This window comes from Malus domestica, chromosome 03, assembly GCF_042453785.1.
Source record: "Malus domestica chromosome 03, GDT2T_hap1".
NCBI classification, from domain to species: Eukaryota; Viridiplantae; Streptophyta; class Magnoliopsida; order Rosales; family Rosaceae; genus Malus; species Malus domestica.
Genome location: NC_091663.1, coordinates 33,478,914 through 33,504,812, shown reverse-complemented (window position 1 = coordinate 33,504,812; position 25,899 = coordinate 33,478,914). Strand labels below are relative to the sequence as shown.

Below are 25,899 nucleotides of genomic sequence, written 5' to 3'. Positions count from 1 at the left end.
AAGAAAGAGAATGATAACTCCTTAAAATAAAAGTTTGAAATTCTTCAAGAACCCTAGCCAATTTCCTATCTCCAAAGTCCGATAAAAGAGAAGGTAGAAAAGCTAGGGCCGGCCAAAGCCTTATATCCTCTACATAAGCTATTGCATAATCCCTAAATAAAAGTCTTTTGTTCCAACAAGGAAACCAAATAATAATACAATATACTAGAAAATAAAGGCCTAATTAAGCTAGGAGAATCTCCAAGGGAATTGTCCAGCCACGTTTTAGCCTCAAATATCCTCCAAATCCAGCCCATGATAGCTTGTTTTAAAGATTGGAACATTCTGAACACACCTCCAGAAGGGGCCAAAACCAAAATAGGCTATCTTGGGCTCCACAACTCGCAATTAAGCCCAAAATGTCACTTTTTCAGCACAGCGCATTGCTCATTTATTCTATTGCCAGAAAATAACCGACTGGTGGAAAATTTTGATATTTTGACATGATCAAGCTAAGTAACTCATGAACGTCTTCGAACTGAAATTACTCCAAAATTCATCCATATGATCACGTTTTGCTCCAGAGGAAATCGAAAGTTCTATATTGAAAATACAATTCAAAGTATAAAAATTCTTCCAAAATAATAGCCAAAATATACTAAGAAGATGATTAAATATATAATATAAAATCTACTCATCACTTCGCTTGTAGCCAAAACAATATTTTATTCACAAAAAACGAGTACAGCTCAACCTTCAAAGGATCCGTTCGGGTCATTTAAGCATAAAATATGATTTTTCATATCTTAATTTTTTTTTTTTACAAGTGAACCTAAAAGGGTAAGGTTTTTACCTATCATACTACTATAAATAAAGGTACAATAGGGTGATACAACACACATCTCAACAATTAAATCACTCTTTTCTCTCTCACTACCGCCGGCCCCCCTTTCTCTGTTGCCTTAGAATAGTTCGATCACCTACAACACGTTATCAACATGCTCTTGCCAGAAGTTAAGGAACTGAAGGATTGTAGGAGGAGGCTATCTTCTACAAAAATTCAATGGCTTTTATTTGTTTTCTGCTAATCAGATACGTTTAAAATAAAGGAAGATATTTGAAACGTCCACGAAGCATGAAAATATTCCCCATGATGCATAAACCTCTCTATATTTATATTTTACTTCCAATATATATATATATATATATATATATATGTTTCATGCATTACGCAATTATTTTGCTATGTAAAATTTGTGAGTCAAAGCATATAAATAAATTAGAAGCAATCCTAGGGTTTTTCAAACCCTAATTATGTCGAAAAGAAAATTAAAAAAATTGGGCACGGTGCGGCATAGTCGTTGCACCACCAGCATGGCAGTAGCCTTCTAAGCCTTGTTGTAGCCACACGGACACCCCCAGGCCTTCGGCCTAATTGACCTGCATGGGCCCGAAGCCCAACTTGCTCTCTAAGGAAGCCCGCAGCTTTCCTGGACTTGTCCTTGTGAACCCAGCGCACATTCCCAGCAGCAGCCCTGCACCCCGGCCCGCTTCCGGCATCTCAATCTACTGGGCTTAGCTCTCCCCGACCCGGACCCAGCCTCGGCTAGGCTTTCCACGCCAACCCAAGGCCAGCATTCCACTGGGCATGACCCGTGCCCCCTCCCCCCATTCGGCCCAAAAGCCAGCAGTTGTTGTTGTTGGCCTCACTTGTCTCAGCATGTGGCCTATAGCCACTTATGGGCTGCTATTGCAGCCACACTCAAGCCTAAACCCTTTTTGGGCTATGCTTTTTAGACCCAATGCTATTATTTAGCATTCTAAATAATTTTAACCTAAATGTTATTATTATTATTTTTGCTTCCACGATCGACCTCATTTGGCCCCAATCTATTGAATTAATTATAAGTGACTTGCAGTCCATTAATCTGATAATGAATCCAAAATTATTGACCTGAAGATCACTTTTGGTAATTAACGATTCAATAGTTTACTTTTATTCTTTGAACCATTGACATCCTTTCGTAGTCCTGAAGCACTCACACTTGAGTTCCCAAAGAAACTCTTAATAGGTAAATAACTCCTAATAGGAATATAAGAGATATTCCTAGATCTACTAGTATTTACACAATCACACTCATATTCTAAATATGACTGCAACATGAATTTTGTTTTATGTTATTTTATTAAAATTTAGTTTTCTTCGTTTTAACTTTTAAGGAATTATGTTGACATATCTGATTGGGTTTTGATGTGATAAGATTTGTATCCTAGTTTAGCCTTCTTGTTTTGCTATATATATGTGCACCATACTATAAGCCAACCACAACATATCGAAACCCTGAATTAGTTTACCCCGTACAGTCTATGGGGATGAATAATGAATGATTCGAACTCTCCACCAACAGAAGCACTAATATTTCTCATTCAAATTGTTTGTCTAGTTGTCTTTCTTCCAACGAGCCAATGCAGCAGGCCGGCGGTCTTCAACCCAATGGATGCCAATCTGATCCAACAAACATGTAACCAAACACCATATCACAACTTTGCTCAATGGCATTTAATTTGTTTAAGTAATTTTTCTTTGTTTGAAAATTACCAAATTCAAATCCTAATTATTTATGTGTGTGTGTATAGATAATTGTTATTGGCACTCTAAAAGGAAATTTTTTTAAAATGTCATATGAACTTATACCCATTTTTCTATTTGTCATATAAACTGAAATTTTAAGCAATTTGTCATACCAACTTTCCGAAATCATCAATTTGTCATCTCACCCAAATTCCATTAAGTTTTCCATCCAAAATAAGTCATGTGCCACATGACTTGTGTTCAGGAATATTTGTGTGATTTTTAACACCCCACTTCCTTCTATTAAGTTGCATTCAATCAAAACAATTCTAGAGTGTTCAGTTTAGCATGTCATGAAATCAAATTTTATATGGGCTTTGTAATATGAGAAACGAGTTGAGGTTTGGTGCCAAAAATGGACTTGTAGATGCATATACACTGCTCGAACACAACAATTCACATGAATACCCTCGAACACAAAATTTAAGGGTTTAACTAAAGAAAAGTAAAGAACTTGTAAAAAGATCTTAAATGATAGAAATAGCCTTGAACACAAGTCATATGCCTCGCACATGATTTATTTTGGATGGAAAACTTAACGAAGTTAGGATAAGATGACAAATTGATGATTTCAAAAAATTGGTATGACAAAATTGCTTAAAATTTTAGTTTATATGACAAATTGAAAAAGGTGTACAAGTTCATATGACGTTTCAAAAATTATCCCCACTCTAAAAATTTAATTGTCTATTTTATTTTTTTTTTATTTAAAAGAAAATATACAGAAAACCAACCAGACTGATAAATTTTTGGCGCAAGTAATAATATCACTCAGTATTAAAAATAGTGTAGTCTCTTCAACCTACTACTTTCATACCCATCCCATGATCCCATCCCCTTAGTCCTGCTTAGTGTAATATTGTCGCTTGTTTTAAAACTATAGTACTAATTTTATTTTTTTTAAATCTAGGTAAATTTATAATTGGTCTGTGATGGCTTCTACATCCACCATCTGTGAGAGAAAATTTGTGTAGGGGTTGTCTTGCCACTGAACTTTGTTGAGTGATATTACAATACACTCAAAACTCACCATGTGATAAGTCTTAAATTGTTGTGGTCTATTTTTATCTGACAAACTAGAGAGGGCCGGCGGCAGTGGGAGAGAGAGAAGAGAGATGTGTGTTTGTAGAATTGTAGGGGAATGTGTGTGTTGTTATCCCTCCTACATTGTGCCTTTATTTATAGTAGTAAAGGGAGAGAAGATATTCCTTCTCCTCCAAGTAATACAAGTTGTAATAGGAAAGGATAACTAGAATCAAATCTAATCTAGGATTTACACAATCATACTTATTCTAGGAATGTTTACAACACTCCCCCTTGAGTGTACAAATACTTAAGGTAGATTCAGCATCATGCAGAAGTTGAGGAAGTCGACTCGTCGGCACTGATTCCAAGGAACAACGCTTATTCTCAATAAGGTAGGAACTTGCATAAGTAGTAAGTCTCACTAAAAAACCCTAAGGTTATGGCAAAAACCCAAGTAGGGACAAAATCCATAGTCTAAGGAAAAATGCGTGAGAAATGCAAAGTCAAAAGAAACGTCTACAGGACGTCATCAGGGATATGACCAGCCCAAGGTGGGTGCCTCGTTAAAACCTAGTTAGGTAGCAAAAACCCAGTGGGAAAAATGCTCCTAATCGTAGGGAAAAAGAGTACATTAAGATCAAGCAAGTATCCAGAAGATACTCCCCCTGAGTTTGACATAATTCCAAAGAGAAATAGAAAAGTTACAACTCAGAAAGTTTACGCATACCAATTCCATGAACAAGCTTCTGAAACGTCGCATTCGGTAGTGATTTGGTGAAGAGGTCGGCCAGATTGTCTTGTGATCGGATTTGCGTGACTTCAATCTTCTGATGCTCTTGCTGTTGATGTGTAAAGAAGAACTTTGGCGCAATATGCTTGGTGTTGTCTCCTTTGATGTAACCCTTCTTGAGCTGTTCGATGCAAGCTGCGTTGTCTTCAAAAATCGTCGTCAGGGCATTAACGGTGGGATGAAGATCACAAGAGCTTCGAATATGGCCCACTACTGCTCTCAACCAAAAGTATTCCCGAGTTGCTTCATGTAAGGCGAGAATTTCAGCATGGTTAGACGAAGTGGCAACTAAGGTCTGTTTAGTTGACCTCCAAGATATTGCGGTGCCTCCAACGGTAAAGACATAACCCGTTTGAGAACGCGCCTTGTGCGGATCAGATAAGTATCCAACGTCGGCATAACCAACAAGGCGAGAATCAACCCGATGAGCATAGGGTGCGGCATCACTCGAGGATTCGTAGGGATAGAATAAGCCCAAATCCGTAGTACCCTTAAGGTAACGGAAGATGTTTTTCACGCCAGTCCAATGTCTGCGTGTTGGTGCATTGCTGTATCTTGCCAAAAGATTAACAGCGAAGGAGATGTCGGGTCTAGTGCATTGAGCTAAGTACAATAAAGCGCCTATCGCACTTAGATAAGGAACTTTAGGCTCCAAAATCTCTTCATCATCCTCCTTCGACGGAAGGGATCTCGCTTTGCATCTAGCGTATGAACGACCATAGGAGTACTCGAAGACTTCACTTTATCCTCATTAAAACGGCGCAACACCTTCTGGGTGTAGTTCGATTGATGTACTAAGATTCCATCCGAACAATGCTCTATCTCGAGACCGAGACAGTATCGAGTCTTACCTAGATCTTTCATCTCAAATTCCGACTTCAGGTGCGAAGCAGTTCTCGCGAGCTCTTCAGGAGTTCCGATGAGATTCATGTCATCGACATATACTGCAACAATCGCAAATCCAGAATGTGACTTCGTAATGAACACACAAGGGCATAGTTCGTTGTTCACATATCCCTGACTAGTCAAATACTCACTCAGACGGTTATACCACATTCTTCCGGATTGTTTCAAACCGTATAGTGAACGCCTCAGCCGAATTGAGAGCGTGTTCCGGGGTTTGGAAATATTTGAACCAGTCAATGTAAGTCCTTCGGGAACTTTCATATAAATTTCCGTATCAAGATCCCCATAGAGATACGCGGTTACTACGTCCATCAGCTGCATATCCAGTTTTTCGGAAACTACCAAACTGATAAGGTATCGAAAAGTAATCACATCCATAACGGGTAAGTAAGTTTCGTCATAGTCAATCCCGGGGCGTTGTGAGAAACCTTGTGCTACAAGACGAGCTTTGTAACGCACAATTTCGTTCTTCTCATTACGCTTCTAAACGAAAACCCACTTGTAGCCAACGGGCTTCACATGTGGAGGAGTAGGAACTACAGGTCCAAACACCTTACGTTTCGCAAGTGAATCAAGTTCGACTTGGATTGCTTGTTTCCAGTTTGACCAATCAGCTCTATGTCGACATTCATCAACGGAACGTGGTTCAATGTCATCGCTCAACATGATCTCAGTAGCTACTGCAAATGCTAATGCATCGTCGACAATCATCTCATTTCTACGCCACACATCATCTAAGCTAGCATAATAGACTGAAATCTCACAATTCTCGGGAGGAGGATTCGTCTCTTCAAGGACGCTTCCATAATCTAGAATTTCCTCATGAGTTGGGTAAAATGAGTAAGCAATAGTCGGATTCACGGTAGGCTCTTCAGGACCTTGTGCCGTGGTTTTCCTCTTCCGGGGGTGTGAATCCTTTGAACCAAGGGGTCTGCCACGCTTTTGTGTAGGGGCAGATGATTGGCTAGCCGCTAATGTACGTGGATCATCAGAATTGGCGTCCCGGGCTTCCATGAGGGTAGTTCGTCGTACATTTGGTACATCTATCTTTGCAGGCGTATTCGCAGCTGGAATATGTGATCTTGTCACGCGCGCTAGATTGGTGAAAGCATCTGGCATGCTCTGAGCTATGCTCTGGAGATCTAATATGCGCTGCACTTCAGCTTCAGACTGAGCGGTGCGGGGATCTAAATGAAACAAAGTGGGAGTCATCCATGATAATTCGCGTCGTTCATTAGGAACGTTGACGTTCTTATCTCCCCCTAACGGCGGGAAGACTGTCTCATAGAAGTGACAATCCGCGAAACGAGCGGTAAACAGATCGTCTGTCAAAGGTTCTAAGTAACGAATAATCGAAGGAGAATCATATCCGACATAGATTCTCATCCTTCGCTGAGGCCCCATTTTTGTACGCAAGGGCGGCGAAATCGGCACATAGACCGCACAACCAAAAATGCGCAGATGTGATATGTCGGGTTCACATCCGGTGACCAACTGAAGGGCACTAAATGGTTGTGTCGCAACAGGCCTCAGGCGTACTAACTTTGCTTCGTGCAATATTGCATGGCCCCAAGCAGCGATCAGGAGCTTGGTACGTATGACCAACGATCGAGCAATCATTTGTAAACGCTTAATGAAAGCCTCTGCCAGGCCGTTCTGGGTGTTAACATGGGGTACAGGATGTTCAACTTCAACCCCAACCGACATGCAATAGTCATCAAAAGTTTTCGATGTGAATTCTCCAGCATTATCCAATCAAATAGATTTGATTGGATAATCAGGGTGGTGAGCCCTGAGCTTGATAACCTGAGCCAACAGTTTGGAGAATGCAGCGTTCCTTGTGGACAACAAGCACACGTGTGACCAACGTGTAGAAGCGCCAACCAAAACCATAAAATATCTAAATGGTCCGCAGGGAGGTTGAATCGGTCCACAAATGTCCCCCTGAATCCGTTGTAGAAAAATGGGAGGATTCGAACGAATCTTGTCATAAGAAGGCTTAGTAATAAGTTTTCCCATAGAACATGTTTGACATGCGATTTCATGGATCGAACCTAAGCTTCTGGTTAGTGGATGCCCGTGTGAAGTTTTGAGGATACGGCGCATCGTTATTCGTCTAGGATGTCCCAAACGATCATGCCAAAGTATAATTTCGTGCGCGGTCCCTGTGGTAGGGCCGGTCACATAGTGGCATTCGATGGGGCGTATGGTCGTAGTATACAGACCACTCGGGTTACGCTCCATCTTCTCTAGAATACGCTTCTGGCCATATTCGTAGGAAGTTACGCACATAAATTCAACTCCGTTTTCTACATGGGTTTCAGCGTGGTAATTGTTATCTCTAATGTCCTTGAAACTTAGTAACGTTCTTCCGGAACGTGGAGAATAGAGTGCCTCAGCAATGGTCAAGATTGTACCATTGGACAACATTATACGTGCCTTACCGTATCCTTCTATCAGGTTGGATGGGCCTGAGAGGGTTGTCAGAGGTGCATTCTTAGGTACGAAGTTAGTGAAATAGATGCGTTCACGCAAAACAGTATGCGTGGTTGCACTATCTGCCAGACAACTAACTTTCCCACTAGTCATACCTAGAATGAAAAATTAATTTGAATTGGTCACATGCATAAAAGTTTATAAAAACAAGTATCAATTCAAAATAATTTCATTTATTCAAGGATTAAATCACATAGGAGTAGAACATACAGGTTCTAATAGACATGTATTGGTTAATTTTGCATGAAAAACTTCGGGTTTTCATGGGTGATATGTTTAAGAGAAAACTTCAGGTTTTCAAACAAGGCATGTTTATAAGAAACTTCAGGTTTCAAAGTAATTATGAACTTCAGGTTCATATATTCCTGCAGGCAAACACAAATATATATGCAAGCAAATATGCAACAAATATATGCAAAAATATTGTATAATGATAATTGAATTAATTTATTTTTGGTCTTCAGGGCCAAATTAAAGTGTGGGTGAAAATATAAAAACCCATATTATTAAAAAAATATTAAATAGAAAATCTCGGGGCCTAAAAATATAGGCCGAGAACCCTTGGGTGTAGGCTGCATGCCCACGGGGTGAGAAGGGGAATGGGCTGCTGTGTGCAGCCCCAAAAAAATCTTTTGTTTCACAGATACGGGCTGCAATAAGCAGGCCCAGAAAAAAAAAACTAAAAAAAATATTTTTTTTTCGGTCTGGGGCGCTGCAAGCGCGCCCAGGAAATCAAAAAAAATTTCTTTTCTTTGCGGGCTGGGCCACTGCAAGCGAGCCCAGCAAAAATTTGTTTATTTTTTTTCTTGTCACACGGGCCGAGAGGCGGGAGCCCGTTAGGGCTTCGGGGTGCAGGACAAAACAAACCCAGCGGCGCTGGGTGTGCGTGGCCGAGGAAGAAGGCCGGAAAATTTGGGACGGCGCCACTGCAGGTGGTTGTCCATGGTTCAAAAATCACGGCGAAGGCCGTGGGGGTCATGGCTAACCATAAATTTGGATGGAGAGTGAGGAATTCTCAACATAGTAAAACCTTAGAATCGTCGATTGAAATTTCAAAGAAAAAATCGACTATCAATAAAAAAAACTCGTCGGCGACGACTGTAGGTCGTCGGGGGTATCAGGGCATGGCTGCAGGCCATGTTGTTTGACGGTTTCATGGGTGGCGATGCCTTCTGGGCGTCGGGTCTAGGTGTTGAGCCTGGAGCCGAGGCTCAAGGATTGGTTCTCGGCTCGGGAAAGATGGGGGATTGGTTGGGCCATCGCAGGCTGCGGGCCTGGTGGCTTGCGGCTTGCATGGTGCAAGTGCACGGGTTCGTACAGAACCCTAATTCCCCAATTCCAAATTTTTCAATTCAATTATATTATATGCATGTATAATTTTAATGAATCACATATTTACGTTGATGCATATGCAAATAATAGTTTCAATGCATGTACATATGTAAGATTCAATTCATGGTAAATATCAAATTCACATAATTGTAGCAATTTTGGTTATGAAGCATACACAATTTATGTAGAATCTAAAATACGTAAAACGTAAAGTTGGGTCATGCATCATGATAAATGTTCATGCTATCAGGGCTTGCAAAATATCGAGTTAAAAGCCGTTGTTTGGAAAGAACCTGATTGCGTGATGATATGGATGAACTGGTTTGATGCAGAAAAAAAATCTCCAACGTCAAATTCCTAAGCGCAGCGGTAGAAGCGTGCTGATAACGTGTTGTGGTCTATTTTTATCTGACAAACTAGAGAGGGCCGGCGGCAGTGGGAGAGAGAGAAGAGAGATGTGTGTTTGTAGAATTGTAGGGGAATGTGTGTGTTGTTATCCCTCCTACATTGTGCCTTTATTTATAGTAGTAAAGGGAGAGAAGATATTTCTTCTCCTCCAAGTAATACAAGTTGTAATAGGAAAGGATAACTAGAATCAAATCTAATCTAGGATTTACACAATCATACTTATTCTAGGAATGTTTACAACATAAATATAATTTTTTATCATTATTCTATTTTAAAATATTCATAATTATCTTTTCTACTAATTAATATACACCATCAAATCTATCTAACAGTTTGTATTTTTTTTCCTTCTTCTCATTCCTCTCCTTTTTCTTCCCTCCCTGCTATTGCAGTCTTCTTCCCACTGTTTCTTCTTTTATTCGTAAGAATATTAATTGTAAACAAAAAGCATCTACATTTATAATAGTTTATAAATCTATATATATAAAGGAAGCACCCAACATACCACACATTGCCCTTAAAAACTCCAAAATTTACAATTAAATGAAATTAAAATTCTAATTCAAGAAATTTAAATTTAAATAATTTAAAAACTAAAAATTTAGAAACAAATATATATATATATATATATATATATATATAATTCAAGATATATATAACATCCAAGGGTTCTTATTTATTCATTAAGTGACTTGGCTACTTATGTGGATTTTAACTAATATTAAAAATAAAAAATAAAATTGAAAAAACATAGAATCTAGAAGAAAATTAAAATATATATATAAAAAAGAAAAGGAAGAAACCCTAATCGTGAAAATAAGAAAGGAGGTCTGAAGGCTACAAAAAAAACTAGGCCTATGTTCTTATATTTTACACTAGGAAGGAAGTGCGTGATGATTTTTTTAGAGTGCTAATAGTAGCTTCCTTTTTTTTGTTTGAACTTCATTGGCTAATGTTAATATTTTCTAATCCTAGGGAACAAATAAAATTAAAGGCATCACGTTACAGATCCCTAGAGGCTCCGAACCAGATCATCTATGTCTAAATGCTAAAAGCTTCTCAAAGATGAAAAATCTTCAAGTACTTTTTGTAAATAGTAATGTGCGCCTATCTGGAGAAATTGATTATCTCCCTAACAAGTTGAGACTCCTTCATTGGCATGAATATCCATCACAAGTTTTGCCCAAATGGAAGTTGCAGACCTGGGAATCAGAGATAGAGGTTTCAGACCTCCTTTCTTATTTTCACTATTAGGGTTTCTTCCTTTATATATATATATATATATATATATTAATTTTCTTCTAGATTTTATGTTTTTTCAATTTTCTTTTTATTTTTAATATTAGTTAAAATCCACATATAAGGATCCAAGTCACTTAATGAATAAATAAGAACCCTTGGATATTATAAAATCTAACGGCTACAAAGAAGTGTAAAAATGTTTGTAAAAATATTTGTCCCTTGATCCTATCCCATATATATCTTTTAATCTTTTAATATTAGAAAGTCATAAGGAGAGTTTAGTGTCTCAAGGCTTCACCAAAAAATTTTGGACTAAAAAGCCCCCCAAACAAAAAAAGTTACAACTAACAATATCAAAAGGGTTATAATCTGCAAGGACATTTTGGTACAAAAACATATCAGATAATCAAAGGAAAAAAATAAAATTATTAGATAAAATTAAAAATTAAAAAAAAAGAGAAAAAAATAATAACGTGGGAGGAAGAATCATCACGTTTTGCATGTTTAATTTTCAAACTGCATAGCAGTTCCCGTTCAGTTTTTAAACTCTCACAGCCTTTCATCATCAGTTCCAATTCAAAATTAAAAGATTACAGGAAAAATGAGATAATTGCCAACGGAAACCAACCCACCCACGTCTATCTTATATTCCTCCATTTTCTGATCAAAATTCTTCCTCACACAAACCTCTTTATACAATCGATCATTCCAAAGACTCTGTAACCTCCCACAATTCCATGTACAACTCTATTCTTTTTGTTTTCTGACTGCAACCTACCACTCTATATTATCTCTTCTTCTTTCCCTACTCTTTCTCTACAGGTTTCAATTCTCACCCATTTGCATGCTAAGAATGTACACAAATCGGTAAGTCTCTCTCCCACGCATTTTCTTTAAATTCGTTTTGGTTTTCTATAATTTGATAATTTTTGGGTTTTTATTTTATAGTAAAATGTAAAATCTGATTTTGAGCGTTTGAAATTCTTTCAGGTAGAAAGAACTGATGTGAAATTCTTCCAGTTTTGGCAAGGCAACTTTTTCCATATCGATGAACGTATATATGCATGTCAATTCTTTCTTTGTTTTGGTTTCACATACTTTTCGTTCTGTTAATTTGAAACATTCAAGTGTCCCTCTTTTCATGTGTTGCCAGGTAGATAAAATGGAGGAGGTTGCAAAGGAAGTGTTTGGACTAGTGAGGATGCACCTACACGTGGTTTAGTTGATGCTATTGGTTCTAATGTCGTTATTTAAGAGAGAAAGAGACGAGAGGGAGAAAGAGAACAAAAGCTCATAACGGAATCACAAAATCATAAGAAGAGTAATCGAACAAATGGAAAAGAAAACACCATGGAAAACTAGCGGAACACACTATGTTCGTGTCCATTGTTGTAAGATCATCCTCACATATTATAAATTACTAGCCTTTATGCACGTGCCTTGCGCATGCGAAAGGATTTTTTTACATCCTGACGCGCTACGTGCGGCATATAGAGTTTCATTAATCAAGGTGCTGCACGCCCCTAAAATTCTTTTAAACATACGGTGTTTATTTGTAATCTTGCTCTATGTCTCTCTATCTTTTACTTTAGATTAATCCATAATACGTAATTTCTCTACCGATTTCTTCTTTTGTTAAAGGCCTTTTATTTACCTAAAGAATATACTTTTGGTTGAGAGGGCTGTAAAAAAAAAATTCAAAAGATTGAGATCATTAGTGCATTAGGGTTGTTCATTGCTTAAACTTGAATCACACTTTGCCTATATAAAGAAGGTGTTGAGCAATAGGAGTTTTGGAGCATTTGGCTCTGTCATGCTCCAATTCCGAGTTACGTCCAGGATCGACATGTGACATCACAATGTACCTGTTCATCTATCTTGCCTCGCCTTCGAGACATGACCAAAAGCAAAACAACGATTCAACAACATTTTCGTTAGACTGCCTATATACCCTAAACAGGGATCAAGCCATTTGTAGGTCACCCATTCTGATGAGCTTAGAAATCTCTCAAGGCATTCATTGGCAAGAAACAATAAGCTTCATAATCACTCAATGGAACCCAACGAGCATGGATCACTACTTTCTGTATTATGAATGTCAACCATTCAACAACCAGGGTTTTCATTCATCTTTCATGTATATCACAATATTTTCTAACAACAATTACACAATCACAATAAGTAATCGAATCAATGAATCTAAGATGCATAATATTAGCATTTAATTTAGTTAACCAACATTAAAATCCTTGTTCACTTCGCTAAGTTTAATAAAGCTAACTTTTGTACGGTTTGTCGTATTTCCTTACCTGAAATTCAAAGCAATAGCATTGTAACTTTGAGTTACAACAACAGCATAAACCTAAGCAACTTCTATGTTTCCTCATTCTAGACCAACTCAGTGGAATATGAACATAATACGGTTTCCCGACCACTCAACAGAACTTCACTCAAGAATGTGTATGGTTCCCCAATGTGGGTTAACCAGGCAGAATCATAGGCATCCATCCAATAGCGGTGTCCCCCAATGTAGATTAACCAGGCAGGACCACCTATGGCTATCATGTGACCAAGTAGGCAATGCCGACCAATGCGGATTAACCAGGTTGAGTCATCCCTAGAATGTGGATTTGTGGTGATATGATTTGCATTTTTCTTCTTAGGGTTTAGTAAAGGCCGTTGCGCTTTGCTATGAGACGATGTTGAGCCGCTTTTGAATGCCAGAGCCTTCAAAGAAGATCTTCTCTCGTTAGGCTTTAGTCCATCATGTATCTTGGTTCTTGTAAGACCAATATGCTCATAGGGAAGATCTGGCTCGAAAAAGGTGTACACATCTTCATCCTGTAGTGAAAATGAAAAAAACGCTTGAATAAAATGTTCTCCATTTTTCAAAGTTTGAAGTTAAAGCCTATAAGCACTTTGTCCCATACCAGAAAAATATAATAAATCGACAAAAAAAATAAATAAATAAATAAATGAGGGTTCGACAGTTCGAGTCTTGAAATGACTCAAATAATTGGGGTTCGGAGACGAGAAAATTCATGACGTGTGGAACAAGAAAGTTACCTTCCCAAGAAAATGTCCAATACACAGCACATAATCAATGGGGGGATGTCATGGATTTACTGTGAATTATCTCTCCCAATATACGGTCAATTGCTGCACCCTGAACCGAAACAGATCATTTTCAGAAACGAAAAAAAAACAAACAAATCATCTGTTGTATGAAAAATATATGCAACAGGCAAAAAAGAATTCATATATTCACCTTTGTCAGACCAACTGCTTGAACCTCAACAGACCGGCTACCTTCAACAACATCAACGGAGGCATTAGAAATCGGGCCAGTCCAGAGATGCTGCAGCATATCTCTGGCTTGAAGTCTTCCAAAATCAACATCTACAATATGATAAGGTGGAAAAGAAACAGAAAAAAGTAGGCATTCGATTAACAAAAATTTCACTTGTTTTTCTGGTTAGATGGTCGGAAAAGAAACTAGTACCTACATATTTATAATTCCACACAAGGGAAGTTTCAATTTGTTCAAAATGTGATCGCGGGATTCTTTCTGTGAAATACACAAAAACTTGCTGAAACAATAACATCCGTATTGTAAGTATGAAGGAACGATGAAACAACTAAAAGGAATATAACTTGAATTCAAGACTCAAATGCACCTTCACACTGCCGACCCATTCCATATTCAAATGTTCAGGCATTGTTGTCATCGATTCTCCCTTTGTAAGGCGTAAAAACATCCTGTTTTCAGCTGCCAACCACGTATCAAGCTCCCCAAAGTTCTGTAAAAACACCCTAATTAGAAAAGGGATAAGGTAAGGGTACTAAAGAATTTAGATCTGGAAATGGGTGAATTACATCATCTAAGACATTTCTGTCACTCCCACTGAGGACGACAGTAGTTGTTGTTGGATCATTGTGGAGTGCTGACAAGGTTTCTTTCAAGTCAGGGTGCTGTGAATTTTGGAAGGTGGTAATTGCACCGATTCTCATTAAAAAGATTCTCTGTCCAATACTACTATATGTAGCCATATGTTTACAATCAATTCCTACCAACTAGCTACTAATTGACAGCTTATAATACAAGATAGGAATGTAATCAATTACAATATATTAATCCTTGATATCGTTGATTGACTCATAATATTGGCAAGTATCTTGATGATGATCCTTGACTTTCTTAACACTCCCCCTCAAGTTGGTGAGTGAATGTTGCGAACTCCCAACTTGCCTAGCAAAGAATGAAATCTTTCCTTCCCAAGCTTTAGTGAACAAATCAGCAAGTTGTGATATGGAAGGAACAAATCCCGTCACAATTTTTCCTTCCATAATTTTATCTCGAACAAAGTGACAATCAATCTCAATGTACCTTGTTTGCTCGTGAAACACCGGATTTGCCACAATATGAAGAGCGGCTTGATTGTCGCATAACAAGGTAGCCGGCCCTTGGTCTTGAATTTGAAGATCTCGAAAAGGGCTTTGGAGCCATGCAAGCTCACAACATGCGCTGCCATGGATCTATATTCAGCTTCAGTAGAAGATAAGGATACAGTTTTCTGTCGTTTGCTTTTCCATGAAATAAGGCTATTTCCAAGGAAAACGCAATAACCAGTAGTTGAACACCGAGTGGTAGGACATCTTGCCCAATCGGAATCACAATATGCCCTTAACTTCAATGAATTTTGAGAGGGAAACATCATGCCTTGCCCTGGTGTGCCTTTCAAATACTTCAAGATGCGTAAGGCAGCTTCATAATGAGACTTTTGAGGTGATTGCATGAATCTACTCAATAAATGAAGTGAATATGTAATATCCAGTCGGGTTATAGTGATTGCAGGAAATTAACATAGAGGAAAGGGGGATTGCAGGAAATTAAAGAGTAAGGGAAAGAGGCAACTATGTTCATTCATTCATTCATCCACAAGGCTGCTGCTTACATGCTTGTATTCAACTTAAAAGGAAATCCATCTTGAATTGTGTAGCATCCCTTTGCGACGCTGGAGAGATTGAAATTCGTGTGCTCTAGCTTTCTGGCAACTCTTGATGGCCCCAGTGAGAAAGGATGGAGTCGAGTTTTTATTTTTCTTCTTTTTATTTAAATTAAAAATTAAATTTTAATCCACATGTCATCAAAATATTGGAGTGGGGGGCTCACAAGGTGCCACGTCAGCACACTAATAGATTTTTTTAACAGAATTCAAACATAATGATGAAATTAATTTGTACTACTTATTTTCAGGGACGACATTTATTGATTTTCAAATTCAGAGACCATGTTGATGGATTAGGTCAATTTCAGGAACTATTTGTGATAAAAACCCAAAAAATTTTGATACTCTCAATTAGGCCTGGCAAACGGGTCGTGTCTGTCGTGTTCGTGTCGTTTTTGTGTAACATGAAAACACATTTGTCGTTTAAGTATTATATCTACACTTGAAAATAAGAGCCTAATAAAAAAATAATACATACATTACTAATCTATTACAAATATTAAATGTGCAAGGATATGCAAAATGAAAGAGTTTTTGTTTTCAAGGTTGTGAAGTCTTTCTCAAAAGTTTTCAATGGTCATCCATTTTTTAAATTTAATTTAATATATATATATATATATATAATTATTATATTTTTTAGGGGTATAAAATTGTTAAATTAATATATATAATTATTATGGGAATTGTTATTAGCACTCCAAAAATATCATTCTACATTGAAGTATAACATAAGATTTTGTGGTATCCACTAGTGTAAATATTTTAAATTGAAGATCGAATTTATTCATTGTATTCATATAGGGTCAAGGAGTGTAGCTGTAAAAAAATCATCAAAATTGGAGTTAAAATAACCGTTAAATCGTGATTTTTTATTTTATAACCGTCGAAAAGTTTTGTCCCATTACTTGATCTCTGAATGTTTGCTTTTTTCAATTTTTGGCGTATGCGATCTCGAAGTATATACAAACATGTTTGACGGTTGGATCGTTGAAACTAGTTTCGTAGAATGCGTATCTCATCAAAACAATGGATTCACTAACACTTAAAATTTTATTCATACTTTTATTAAGTATAACATAAGATTTTGTGGTATCCACTAGTGTAAATATTTTAAATTGAATATCGAATTCAATCATTGTATTCATATAGGGTCAATGAGTGTAGCTGTAAAAAAATCATCAAAATTGGAGTTAAAATAACCGTTAAATCGTGATTTTTCGTTTATAACGGTCGAAAGGTTTTGTTCCGTTACTTGATCTCTGAATGTTTGTTTTTTGCAATTTTTTGCGTATGCGATCTCGAAGCATATACAAACAAGTTTGACGGTTGGATCGTTGAAATTAGTTTCGTAAGATGCGTATCCCATCAAAACGGTATATTCACTAACACTTAGAGTTTATTTATACTTTTATTAAGTATAACATAAGATTTTGTGGTATCCACTATTGTAAATATTTTAAATTGAAGATCAAATTCATTCATTGTATTCATATAGGATTAAGGAGTGTAGCATAAAAAATAATCAAAATCGAAGTTAAAATAACCGTTAAATCGTGATATTTCGTTTTATAACCATCAAAAAATTTTGTTCGGTTACTTGATATCTGAATATTTGTTTTTTGCGATTTTTTGCTGATGCGATCTCGAAGCATATACAAACAAGTTTGATGGTTGGATCGTTGAAATTAGTTTCGTATAATTCATATCCCATCAAGTTCAATGGTATATACATATATATATATATACATATATATATATATATATATATATATTATGTTGATTTAAATCTATTTATTTTGTATGTATAATTGACCGGTACATGGAATACTACATCACGTGTCATTATAAAAATAGTGGGATTTGTGTAATAAAAAGTTAATAACTTAAAAAATAAAATTTCTCACCACTTCTATTAAAACACATGGTGTAATTTGTGTTCCCGTTACAATGAAAAATTTCTCAAGAAAAAAAAAGAGAGAGAGAGGTAAATGACGTACACGTGTCATGAACATAGCTGTCGGATCTTATCCTATCAATAACAATTAACAAGTGCACACTTGAGAATTGAGATGAGAGAACCACAATGGAAAAACCCACCCTACTACTAATAGCAAGCAAAATACCACTAGGTCCCATCTTTCCCTCTCTTTTTTTGTTTCCTTTTCTTATAATTTTCATTTTTCCCTCCCTTTTTCTTCAAAGGGCGGATGCATCATCATGCATATTAATTAGGAAACTTTAATGAAAATGGCTTGAATTAAGTTTATTTTAACAAAAAATCATGCTATAAACTTTATTTAATGAAAAAGAATTAATTTTTAATGAAAAACCCTTAAATTTTAATAAAAGGACAAAAAAACTTAATTTTTAACGAAAATGACACAATTTAAAAAAAAAAAACAAAAAACCTGACGCGCACACAGTACATGTACACTGTTTATGACACTGAACACTGTTTATAAAACTGAACACTATTTATGAAACTGCACTATTTATGAAACTGAACGGTACTATACTATTTATTGGTTCAATTTCATATATAGTGTCTAGTTTTTTGTCCACTTTCATAAAATGATGTCTAGTTCTTGATCATGTTTCATAAATAATGCCTAGTTATTGAGTCCAGTTTCATAAATAATGTATACTAATTGGTACAATTTCATTAATAGTGTCTCTTTCTTGGTCTGGTTTCATAAATAGTGTCTAGTTATTGGTCCACTTTCATAAATAGTGCCTATTTATTGGTCATAATTCATAAATATTGTCTAGTTCTTACTCCAGTTTCATAAATAGTGTATAGTCCAGTGTTCAAATTATGCCTAATTCTTGTTTTCATTTCATAAATAGTGTCTACTTGTTGATCTAGTTTCATAAATGATGTCTACTTATTGGTCTAATATCATTGATAGTGTCTACTTATTGGTGAAGTTTTATAAATAGTGTTTAATTCTTGATTCAATTTCATAAGGTTTGAAACTTAGACCCTTATTGGTCAAGTTTTATAAATAGTGTTTAATTCTCAGTAATTATATTTAAAAAGCTGTTTTCAATTACCAAATTAAAATTTCCTCACTTTTTTCATACACCTACAATAATAAATGTAGCTTTCCATCCAATTTCTTGAGCTTAGGTGTCATCTTCGAGAAATTTTTCCTTGTGCCTGTAACACAAATGATATACCACATGTTATTATATAAGTGTGGTGGAAAATTTTATTTTTTACGTTATTAATTTTTTAACACAAGATTCTCACAACTTGTATGGAGTGTACCATCCCGTGTTCTGGGCACATTGAAAAGTTTCCCATCATCATAACTACAATTAGAAAACAACACTACAAAAATAAACAGGAGAATGTAATTCAATTCGAAGTTTTTTTTTTTTAATTCTATGCAAAAAAAAAAAAAAAAAACTATTAATGTAGCTGAATGATGGGACAAAAAGTAGGAGAAAAAAATGGCCTGGGGAGGGTGGGTGGGGGGGGGGGGTAACACGCCCAGCCCTAGTGGGTTTGTTATGTTTTTTTTTTTTTAGTCTTTTGTCCTTATTATTAAAATAAAGTTAGTTGGTGGTTTTTTTATTAAAATGTAAAGATTTGAAACTATTTTCATTAGTTTTCCTTATTAATTATTATAGTTTTTACTCCCCTCTTTCCTTCTCTTTTTTGTTTCCTTTTCTTATAATTTTCATTTTTCCCTCCCTTTTTCTTCAAAGGGTGGAACGGTGGATGCATATTAATTAATAATTATTATAGTTTTTAGAGGTATAAAATTTAATATATATATATATATATATATGTAATTATTATGGTTAATATTTTGGGGTTATAATTATTATAGTTAATTTAATATATTTATTTATTATAGTTTTTAAGGGTATAAAATTGTTAAATTAATATATATAATTATTATAGTATTTTTTTAGGGTTATAAAATTATTAAATTAATATTCTGCTTATCGTGTATCGTGTTACCCATGTGTATACCCGAACCAACCCGTTATCTTAACGAGTGCTTATCGGGTTACCCGATTCGTTATCGTGTTGATCCGAACACCTGTTAATTTCGTGTCGTGTTATGATGGGTTATCGGGTCGTATCAGAAATTGTCAGACCTACTCTCAATGTATGCCACTGCCAATCACTAAGAACCATGTTAAACTATTTTGGTTTACCTTTGTCAGACATAGCAAAGAGAGTGTTGTTCTTCAAGAATTAAACGCATGATACTCAAGCACGCTTACCTTACAAAAGTTTCGGCCCATTCCTGTGCAGTGTGGGTTGTCACGTGTAAAAAGTCATGCTTATGTCGCTTCTCTCTTTCTTCGGAGGCCATATTCAATGCTTGAGCAATTGAATTGGAAACTTCTGTGACGTTCCACCGGTTCAATAGAATTGCTCCACACCTAAAGACCTTGGGGGGGGGCACCAGGAAGCACAGAAGGAACAGGAAGTGTTAAAGCAAGAAAAAGGCCGAGGTAAAAAGATTACGTCAAGTTTACATTCCAGCAAATTTACGATACTAACATTCCAGCAATTAATGATGATTCTGTATGCTTTTTTGAAATTAGATAAACTTTTCGTGTATCAGATCCAACATGACAGCTATAAAAACAGAAGACAAGTTCATCAAATTGTTTGAAATGAGACGTTGAATGAAGATAAAGGATAACAAAACATCAATTTATTAAAAGGCGGAGGTGTAGGCGAGGCGTTTCATGCATAACCACCCTAGGCGTGAAGCGAAGCCTTACAGGACCTTAAATAATAGGGGACTGCTTTGAGTTATTGAGAAAAATAGGGGAAACAGGGGACTCTTGTGAGTTTTAAAAAATAAAAGAAAAATGGACTTAGCCAAAACGACTTTGTTTTCGGCCATCATTAAAAAAATTAAAAACTTGACCAAAACGTCATTTTTGGCCATGTCAAAAAAAGAAAAATTGCTCTTCTTCTTCATGGTCGTCTTCCTTGTGAAGACGCTGCACACCCTGCAACCCTAAACCCAGATGACAGAGCCTTTGACTTCAATTTATCCAGACGACAGAGCCATTCGACTTTGTTTTCGAGTCGCTGATGGATCTGGGAACACATGCCAACTGCCTTTAGGCACATCTTGACCACACATGGGCGAGTTTTGGCCCACTCCCACTAGGCAAAGGAGTTATCACTCCCGCCCCACCTCCAAAACCGCCTAGGCGCGACTTAGGGCCGTCTTTTAAAACACTGAAAAAGATAAGACTTTAGACTTCATACTTCCATAGAAAACAAATAGTAACTAATATGAATGGTATGTATAATCATAGTGGACCAGCAGTCCACAAATATGCTGCCCACAACCAGCAATAACCAAGATAAGTATGACAGTACAGCATCTAACAACGCAGAAAACAGAACAAAAAGTACCCACACTACAATCAGGACAACCTACGGCATAGCAGCTTTCTAGTAGAAATTGAAAAGAATGGGCAAAGGCAACCATGATACACAAATGAGACCGAAGCCCACAGAGAGGTGCCAAAACCCAACCCCTCTCTCATAAATAACCCAAACCTCCTAACTTTGTCTCTGAACTTGGAGCCCCAAGAGTTGCAAAGCCAACTATGTTATACGATGACGTTTTGGGAGGGACTTCGGTCTTAGACTCAGGCTCAACTAGAGCTTTGACAGATGAATATGAAACAACACCATTGCACTAGATGTGATTATGATACTTCAAATGTTAGGAGCAGTATTTTCGACCGTGAGGAAGAATTTTGTCAGGAAATTCCCTGGATTTAAATGGATTCTCACTTCAGACAAGAGATCTAAGAGTCAAAAACTCATACTTCCTATAGAAAATTGAAAAGTATCATATACTTTGATAATTTGATCAGTCTAGTCCTAACTGTTAAGAAAGTATATAAATAGAAACCTAACCCAGATTGATGCATTATTCTTCGGATAGAACAGCTTCAATATTAGAATGAACATCGTGCTCCTCCCTAGTGAACTTATCCAATCTTTGTCTTGTTGCAGTATAGATTCCAACCACACTAGAGTTATTATTCGCCACACCAGGTGGTTTAGCACGACGGTTCTTATTCTTCCACTCCCCGGGACTAGAAACCCAACTTTTTTAACCTTCAAACGACTTTTCTTGTTCTGTCCCCATTGGTGATGTCTTTCACCAGCATTACCATCTCCACTAGGTGAATCCACCCAGGCAAGCTTGCAGGTTGAGTTTCTGTCTTAGGAGGATTTTTCTGACCCCAAGGACACTTGGTCGAAAGTTTCAGAAGACTTTTTCTGTTGCCCACTAGACCAAGCATTGTCATTCCCTGTTTCTGTTTCCCTAGAAGAAACAGCACCCCATCCATTGTCCCTTTCATCTATGGCTTTTGTTGTCGGTGAGAGGTCTATTGGCGCAACTTATTCTGGCCCTCTACCACTCCAATCATTTTCACTTGCTTATCTATCCCTCAGTAGAAGTGGTACGTTCTCTAGTTTTCCCCCCGGTATATGTGGCATCTTCTCTGAATTGTCCCCAATGCAGAAGTAGTATCTTCTGCTGCCTTATCTATCCCCCAAGTACAAGAGTTAGGTTTCTTAGCTGGAGTTTTCCCCAAGATGGTGTATCATTTTCACTTGCCTTATCTGTTCTCAGGCAGAAGCGGTATTTTCTCTAGTTTTTGGCATCTTCTCTGGCAGTACTTGTCCCTTGTGCATGAGTGCTATCTTCTGCTGCCTTATCTATCCCTGAAGTGGATCCGGTAGTTTCTTCAGCTGAAGTTTTCCCCAAGATGATGTATAATTTCACTTGCCTTACTTGTCCCCCCGGCAGATATGGTATCTTCTCTAGCAGTCTTAATCCCCCATGCAAGAGTGGTATCTTCTGATGCCTTGCCTATCCCCCATGTAGATGCAGCAGATTCTTTAGCTGGAGTTTTATCCCACAATGATGTGTCATTTTCACTTGCCTCATATTCCCCCCCCTCTCGGCCCACCCGCAGAAGCGGTATACTCTAGTTTTTCCCTAGGCAGATGTGACATCTTCTCTAGCAGTATTTGTTCCCCATGCAGGAGTAGGATATCTTCTGCTGCCTTATCTATCCCCCAAGTAGATGTGGTAGCTTCTCTAGCTGGAGTTTTCCCCCAAGATGATGTGGCATCTTCTCTTGTAGTATTTGTCCCCCACACAAAAGATTCCTTTTCTCAACTTGATTTTCCAGAAAGAGTTTCTGATTTGTCCTCAAATTCAATAATATCTTCAAAGACAGGCCTATCTAAACTAGAGTCAGATTTCTGGCGACAAGCATGATTATGCTAATTCATCTACCACCATAAGATCATCAACTTCTGCCACCAGTGCTCCCGTAGTTGCTTCTTCTCCATTTGTTGTGGTCACCATATGCAGAAAGTTGAAAACATCTAGTCCACCCTCTTGATTCAATCCTCCCCGAAAAGAAATATTTAAATTAAATGGCACGGAATTCCAGCAGCAGATTAAACTACTCCATACAACTGAAAAAAGCCACAAGTATGTTAAAAATCATATTTACCTCTCTCGTGTCCCACAGGATATCAAACCTGGATCCACTACCAACAGCAATATGTTTACCTCATGAACAGGATGCAACTATGCTTGACAAAGAATCCATGTCCATGTGGCACTTTTCAGCTGCTCTCTCAAAGCACCTTTCATGGTGTAATGAAACTACAATTAGTTGTGATTGTAGTTAATCTAACCACCAACTAAAGGTGCATGCCATTCACAGAATTAGGCAAAAGAATTCAATTACTCACAAAAAGTGTTGCTTCTGTAAATGCTACTTAAATATTCAATGCTCGAGATAGTGCTTTATATCCACAAGAATTGAAGCCGACAAAATTTCCACCACATCATGCTATTTGCCAGGAGGATAAGCTGCTCCTTCAGAACACCTTTTGCCACCGCGTAATCAATCCAAAAATGTATTCTTAATACGAAAGTAGGATACGTATCTCATATCACCCAGAGTTGGTATGATAAGATCCATTTTATCTTGAAAATTAAAAAAGTTAAATTACATAAGATGCACAATACAGGCCTAAAAAAGGTGGCATGCTGGAGGAACCACAAACACAGCACGCAATTACAGACAACAACAACAACAAAGCCTTTTCCCACTAAGTGGGGTCGGCTATATGAACCCTAGAACGCCATTGCGCTCGGTTTTGTGTCATGTCCTCCGTTAGATCCAAGTACTCTAAGTCTTTTCTTAGAGTCTCTTCCAAAGTTTTCCTAAGTCTTCCTCTACCCTTTCGGCCCTGAACCTCTGTCCCGTAGTCACATCTTCGAACCGGAGCGTCAGTCGGCCTTCTTTGCAAATGTCCAAATCACCGGAGCCGATTTTCTCTCATCTTTCCTACAATTTCGGCTACTCCTACTTTACCTCGGACATCCTCATTCCCAATCTTATCCTTTCTCGTGTGCCCACACATCCCACAAAGCATCCTCATCTCCGCTACACCCATTTTGTGTACGTGTTGATGCTTCACCGCCCAACATTCTGTGCCATACAACATCGCTGGCCTTATTGCCGTCCTATAAAATTTTCCCTTGAGCTTCAGTGGCCTACGACGGTCACACAACACGCCGGATGCACTCTTACACTTCATCCATCCAGCTCGTATTCTATGGTTGAGATCTCCATCTAATTCTCCGTTCTCTTGCAAGATAGATCCTAGGTAGCGAAAACGGTCGCTTTTTGTGATCTTCGCTAGATTGCTCCGGTCATTAGTGTGGATAAGTATATAAATGGATAGAGATAGGAAAGCAAACACAAGATGTACGTGGTTCACCCAGATTGGCTACGTCCACGGAATAGAAGAGTTCTCATTAATTGTGAAGGGTTTACACAAGTACATAGGTTCAAGCTCTCCTTTAGTGAGTACAAGTGAATGATTTAGTACAAATGACATTAGGAAATATTGTGGGAGAATGATCTCGTAATCACGAAACTTCTAAGTATCGGAGTGTAGTGTCGTCTTGACTTACCTTATCTGTCTCATAGGTAGATGTGGCATCTTCTCTGGAAGTACTCTTCCTCTATCCAGGGGTGGTATCTTTAACTGGTGGAGATGCACAAGGTAATGTATCAATTTCACTTGAAGCTTACTTGTAGTTTCAAGCTTGGTCAAGCGCGATACAAACCATGTAGTAGGAGTCCCCCAAGTCGCCGAGCTAGGGGGTCTGCTGAAAGAGGTGACAGACAAGGTAAGCAATCAGAGCTCCGACTGATTGTTCACCTTCTCCCCATCTTGCAGCAGCATGAAGGATAAAGAGAAGAAAAATGAGAAGAGATGATATGAGATACTTTTGCTTTTGAAGAAGTAACTTTCCACAGGCTTATTCTTGAACTGAGCTGGAGGGTTTTCTGGTTTCCTCCAGAGTATAAGGCCGACTGAAGAATTTGAGGGTCAAAACAAGTCCATCAAATCTAGAGTACGTTCCACCCTGTTGATATGGGATACTTTTGCTTTTGACAGAGTAATGGATGTATCGGCATGTGTGCTGTTACGCTTGTCTCCACATGCTTCCTTGTATCCTTCGCACTTGCCCTATCTGTTCCTCAAGCAGATGCGGAATCTTCCCTGGAAACATAAGATGTTGAAGATGAGTACTCGAGAGCAATGCCAGGTAAGTAATCAGGTAAGGGGTTCCAGGCAGTCAGTTCCTGGCTGGAAGCTTGATTCCAAGTGCTGACTGATTGCTCTCTTTCTCCTTGTCTTGCAGGTAAAAACAAGGCCAAAGGAAAAGACAGGGAAAAAGCATGATATGGGATACTCTTGCTTTTGACCCTGATGATATGAGATTTTCTTGCTCTAGTATATCTTGTTTGCAGAGGTATTATTGGGGGGAAAGAAAGCTGAATATTTCGAAAGGCTTCGTTGGGAGTGCCCTCTCAGATATGATGAAGGGTTGAGCATTTTTGCAGGTCTGCCTGTCCGTTGGGGATGGAGGTCGACATATATAGGAGTCTCCCTAACAACAAGTAGTAATGATATTCATTTACCCTGCTTGGTCATAGCACGGTAGTGGGAGCTGCCAGTTTCACATGTT

The 25,899-nt window shown here is 37.7% G+C and overlaps 1 long non-coding RNA gene across 1 annotated transcript; it reads right to left on the bottom strand.

Annotated features, from left to right (window-relative positions):
* Positions 1 to 13,512: 13,512 nt before the first annotated feature.
* LOC139194551 (uncharacterized) lies at positions 13,513 to 14,215 on the bottom strand. The gene is made up of 3 exons (XR_011579507.1): positions 14,080 to 14,215; positions 13,878 to 13,977; positions 13,513 to 13,652 (listed from the first exon to the last, which is right to left on the bottom strand). It is a non-coding gene; the product is annotated as an uncharacterized lncRNA (long non-coding RNA).
* Positions 14,216 to 25,899: the final 11,684 nt, after the last annotated feature.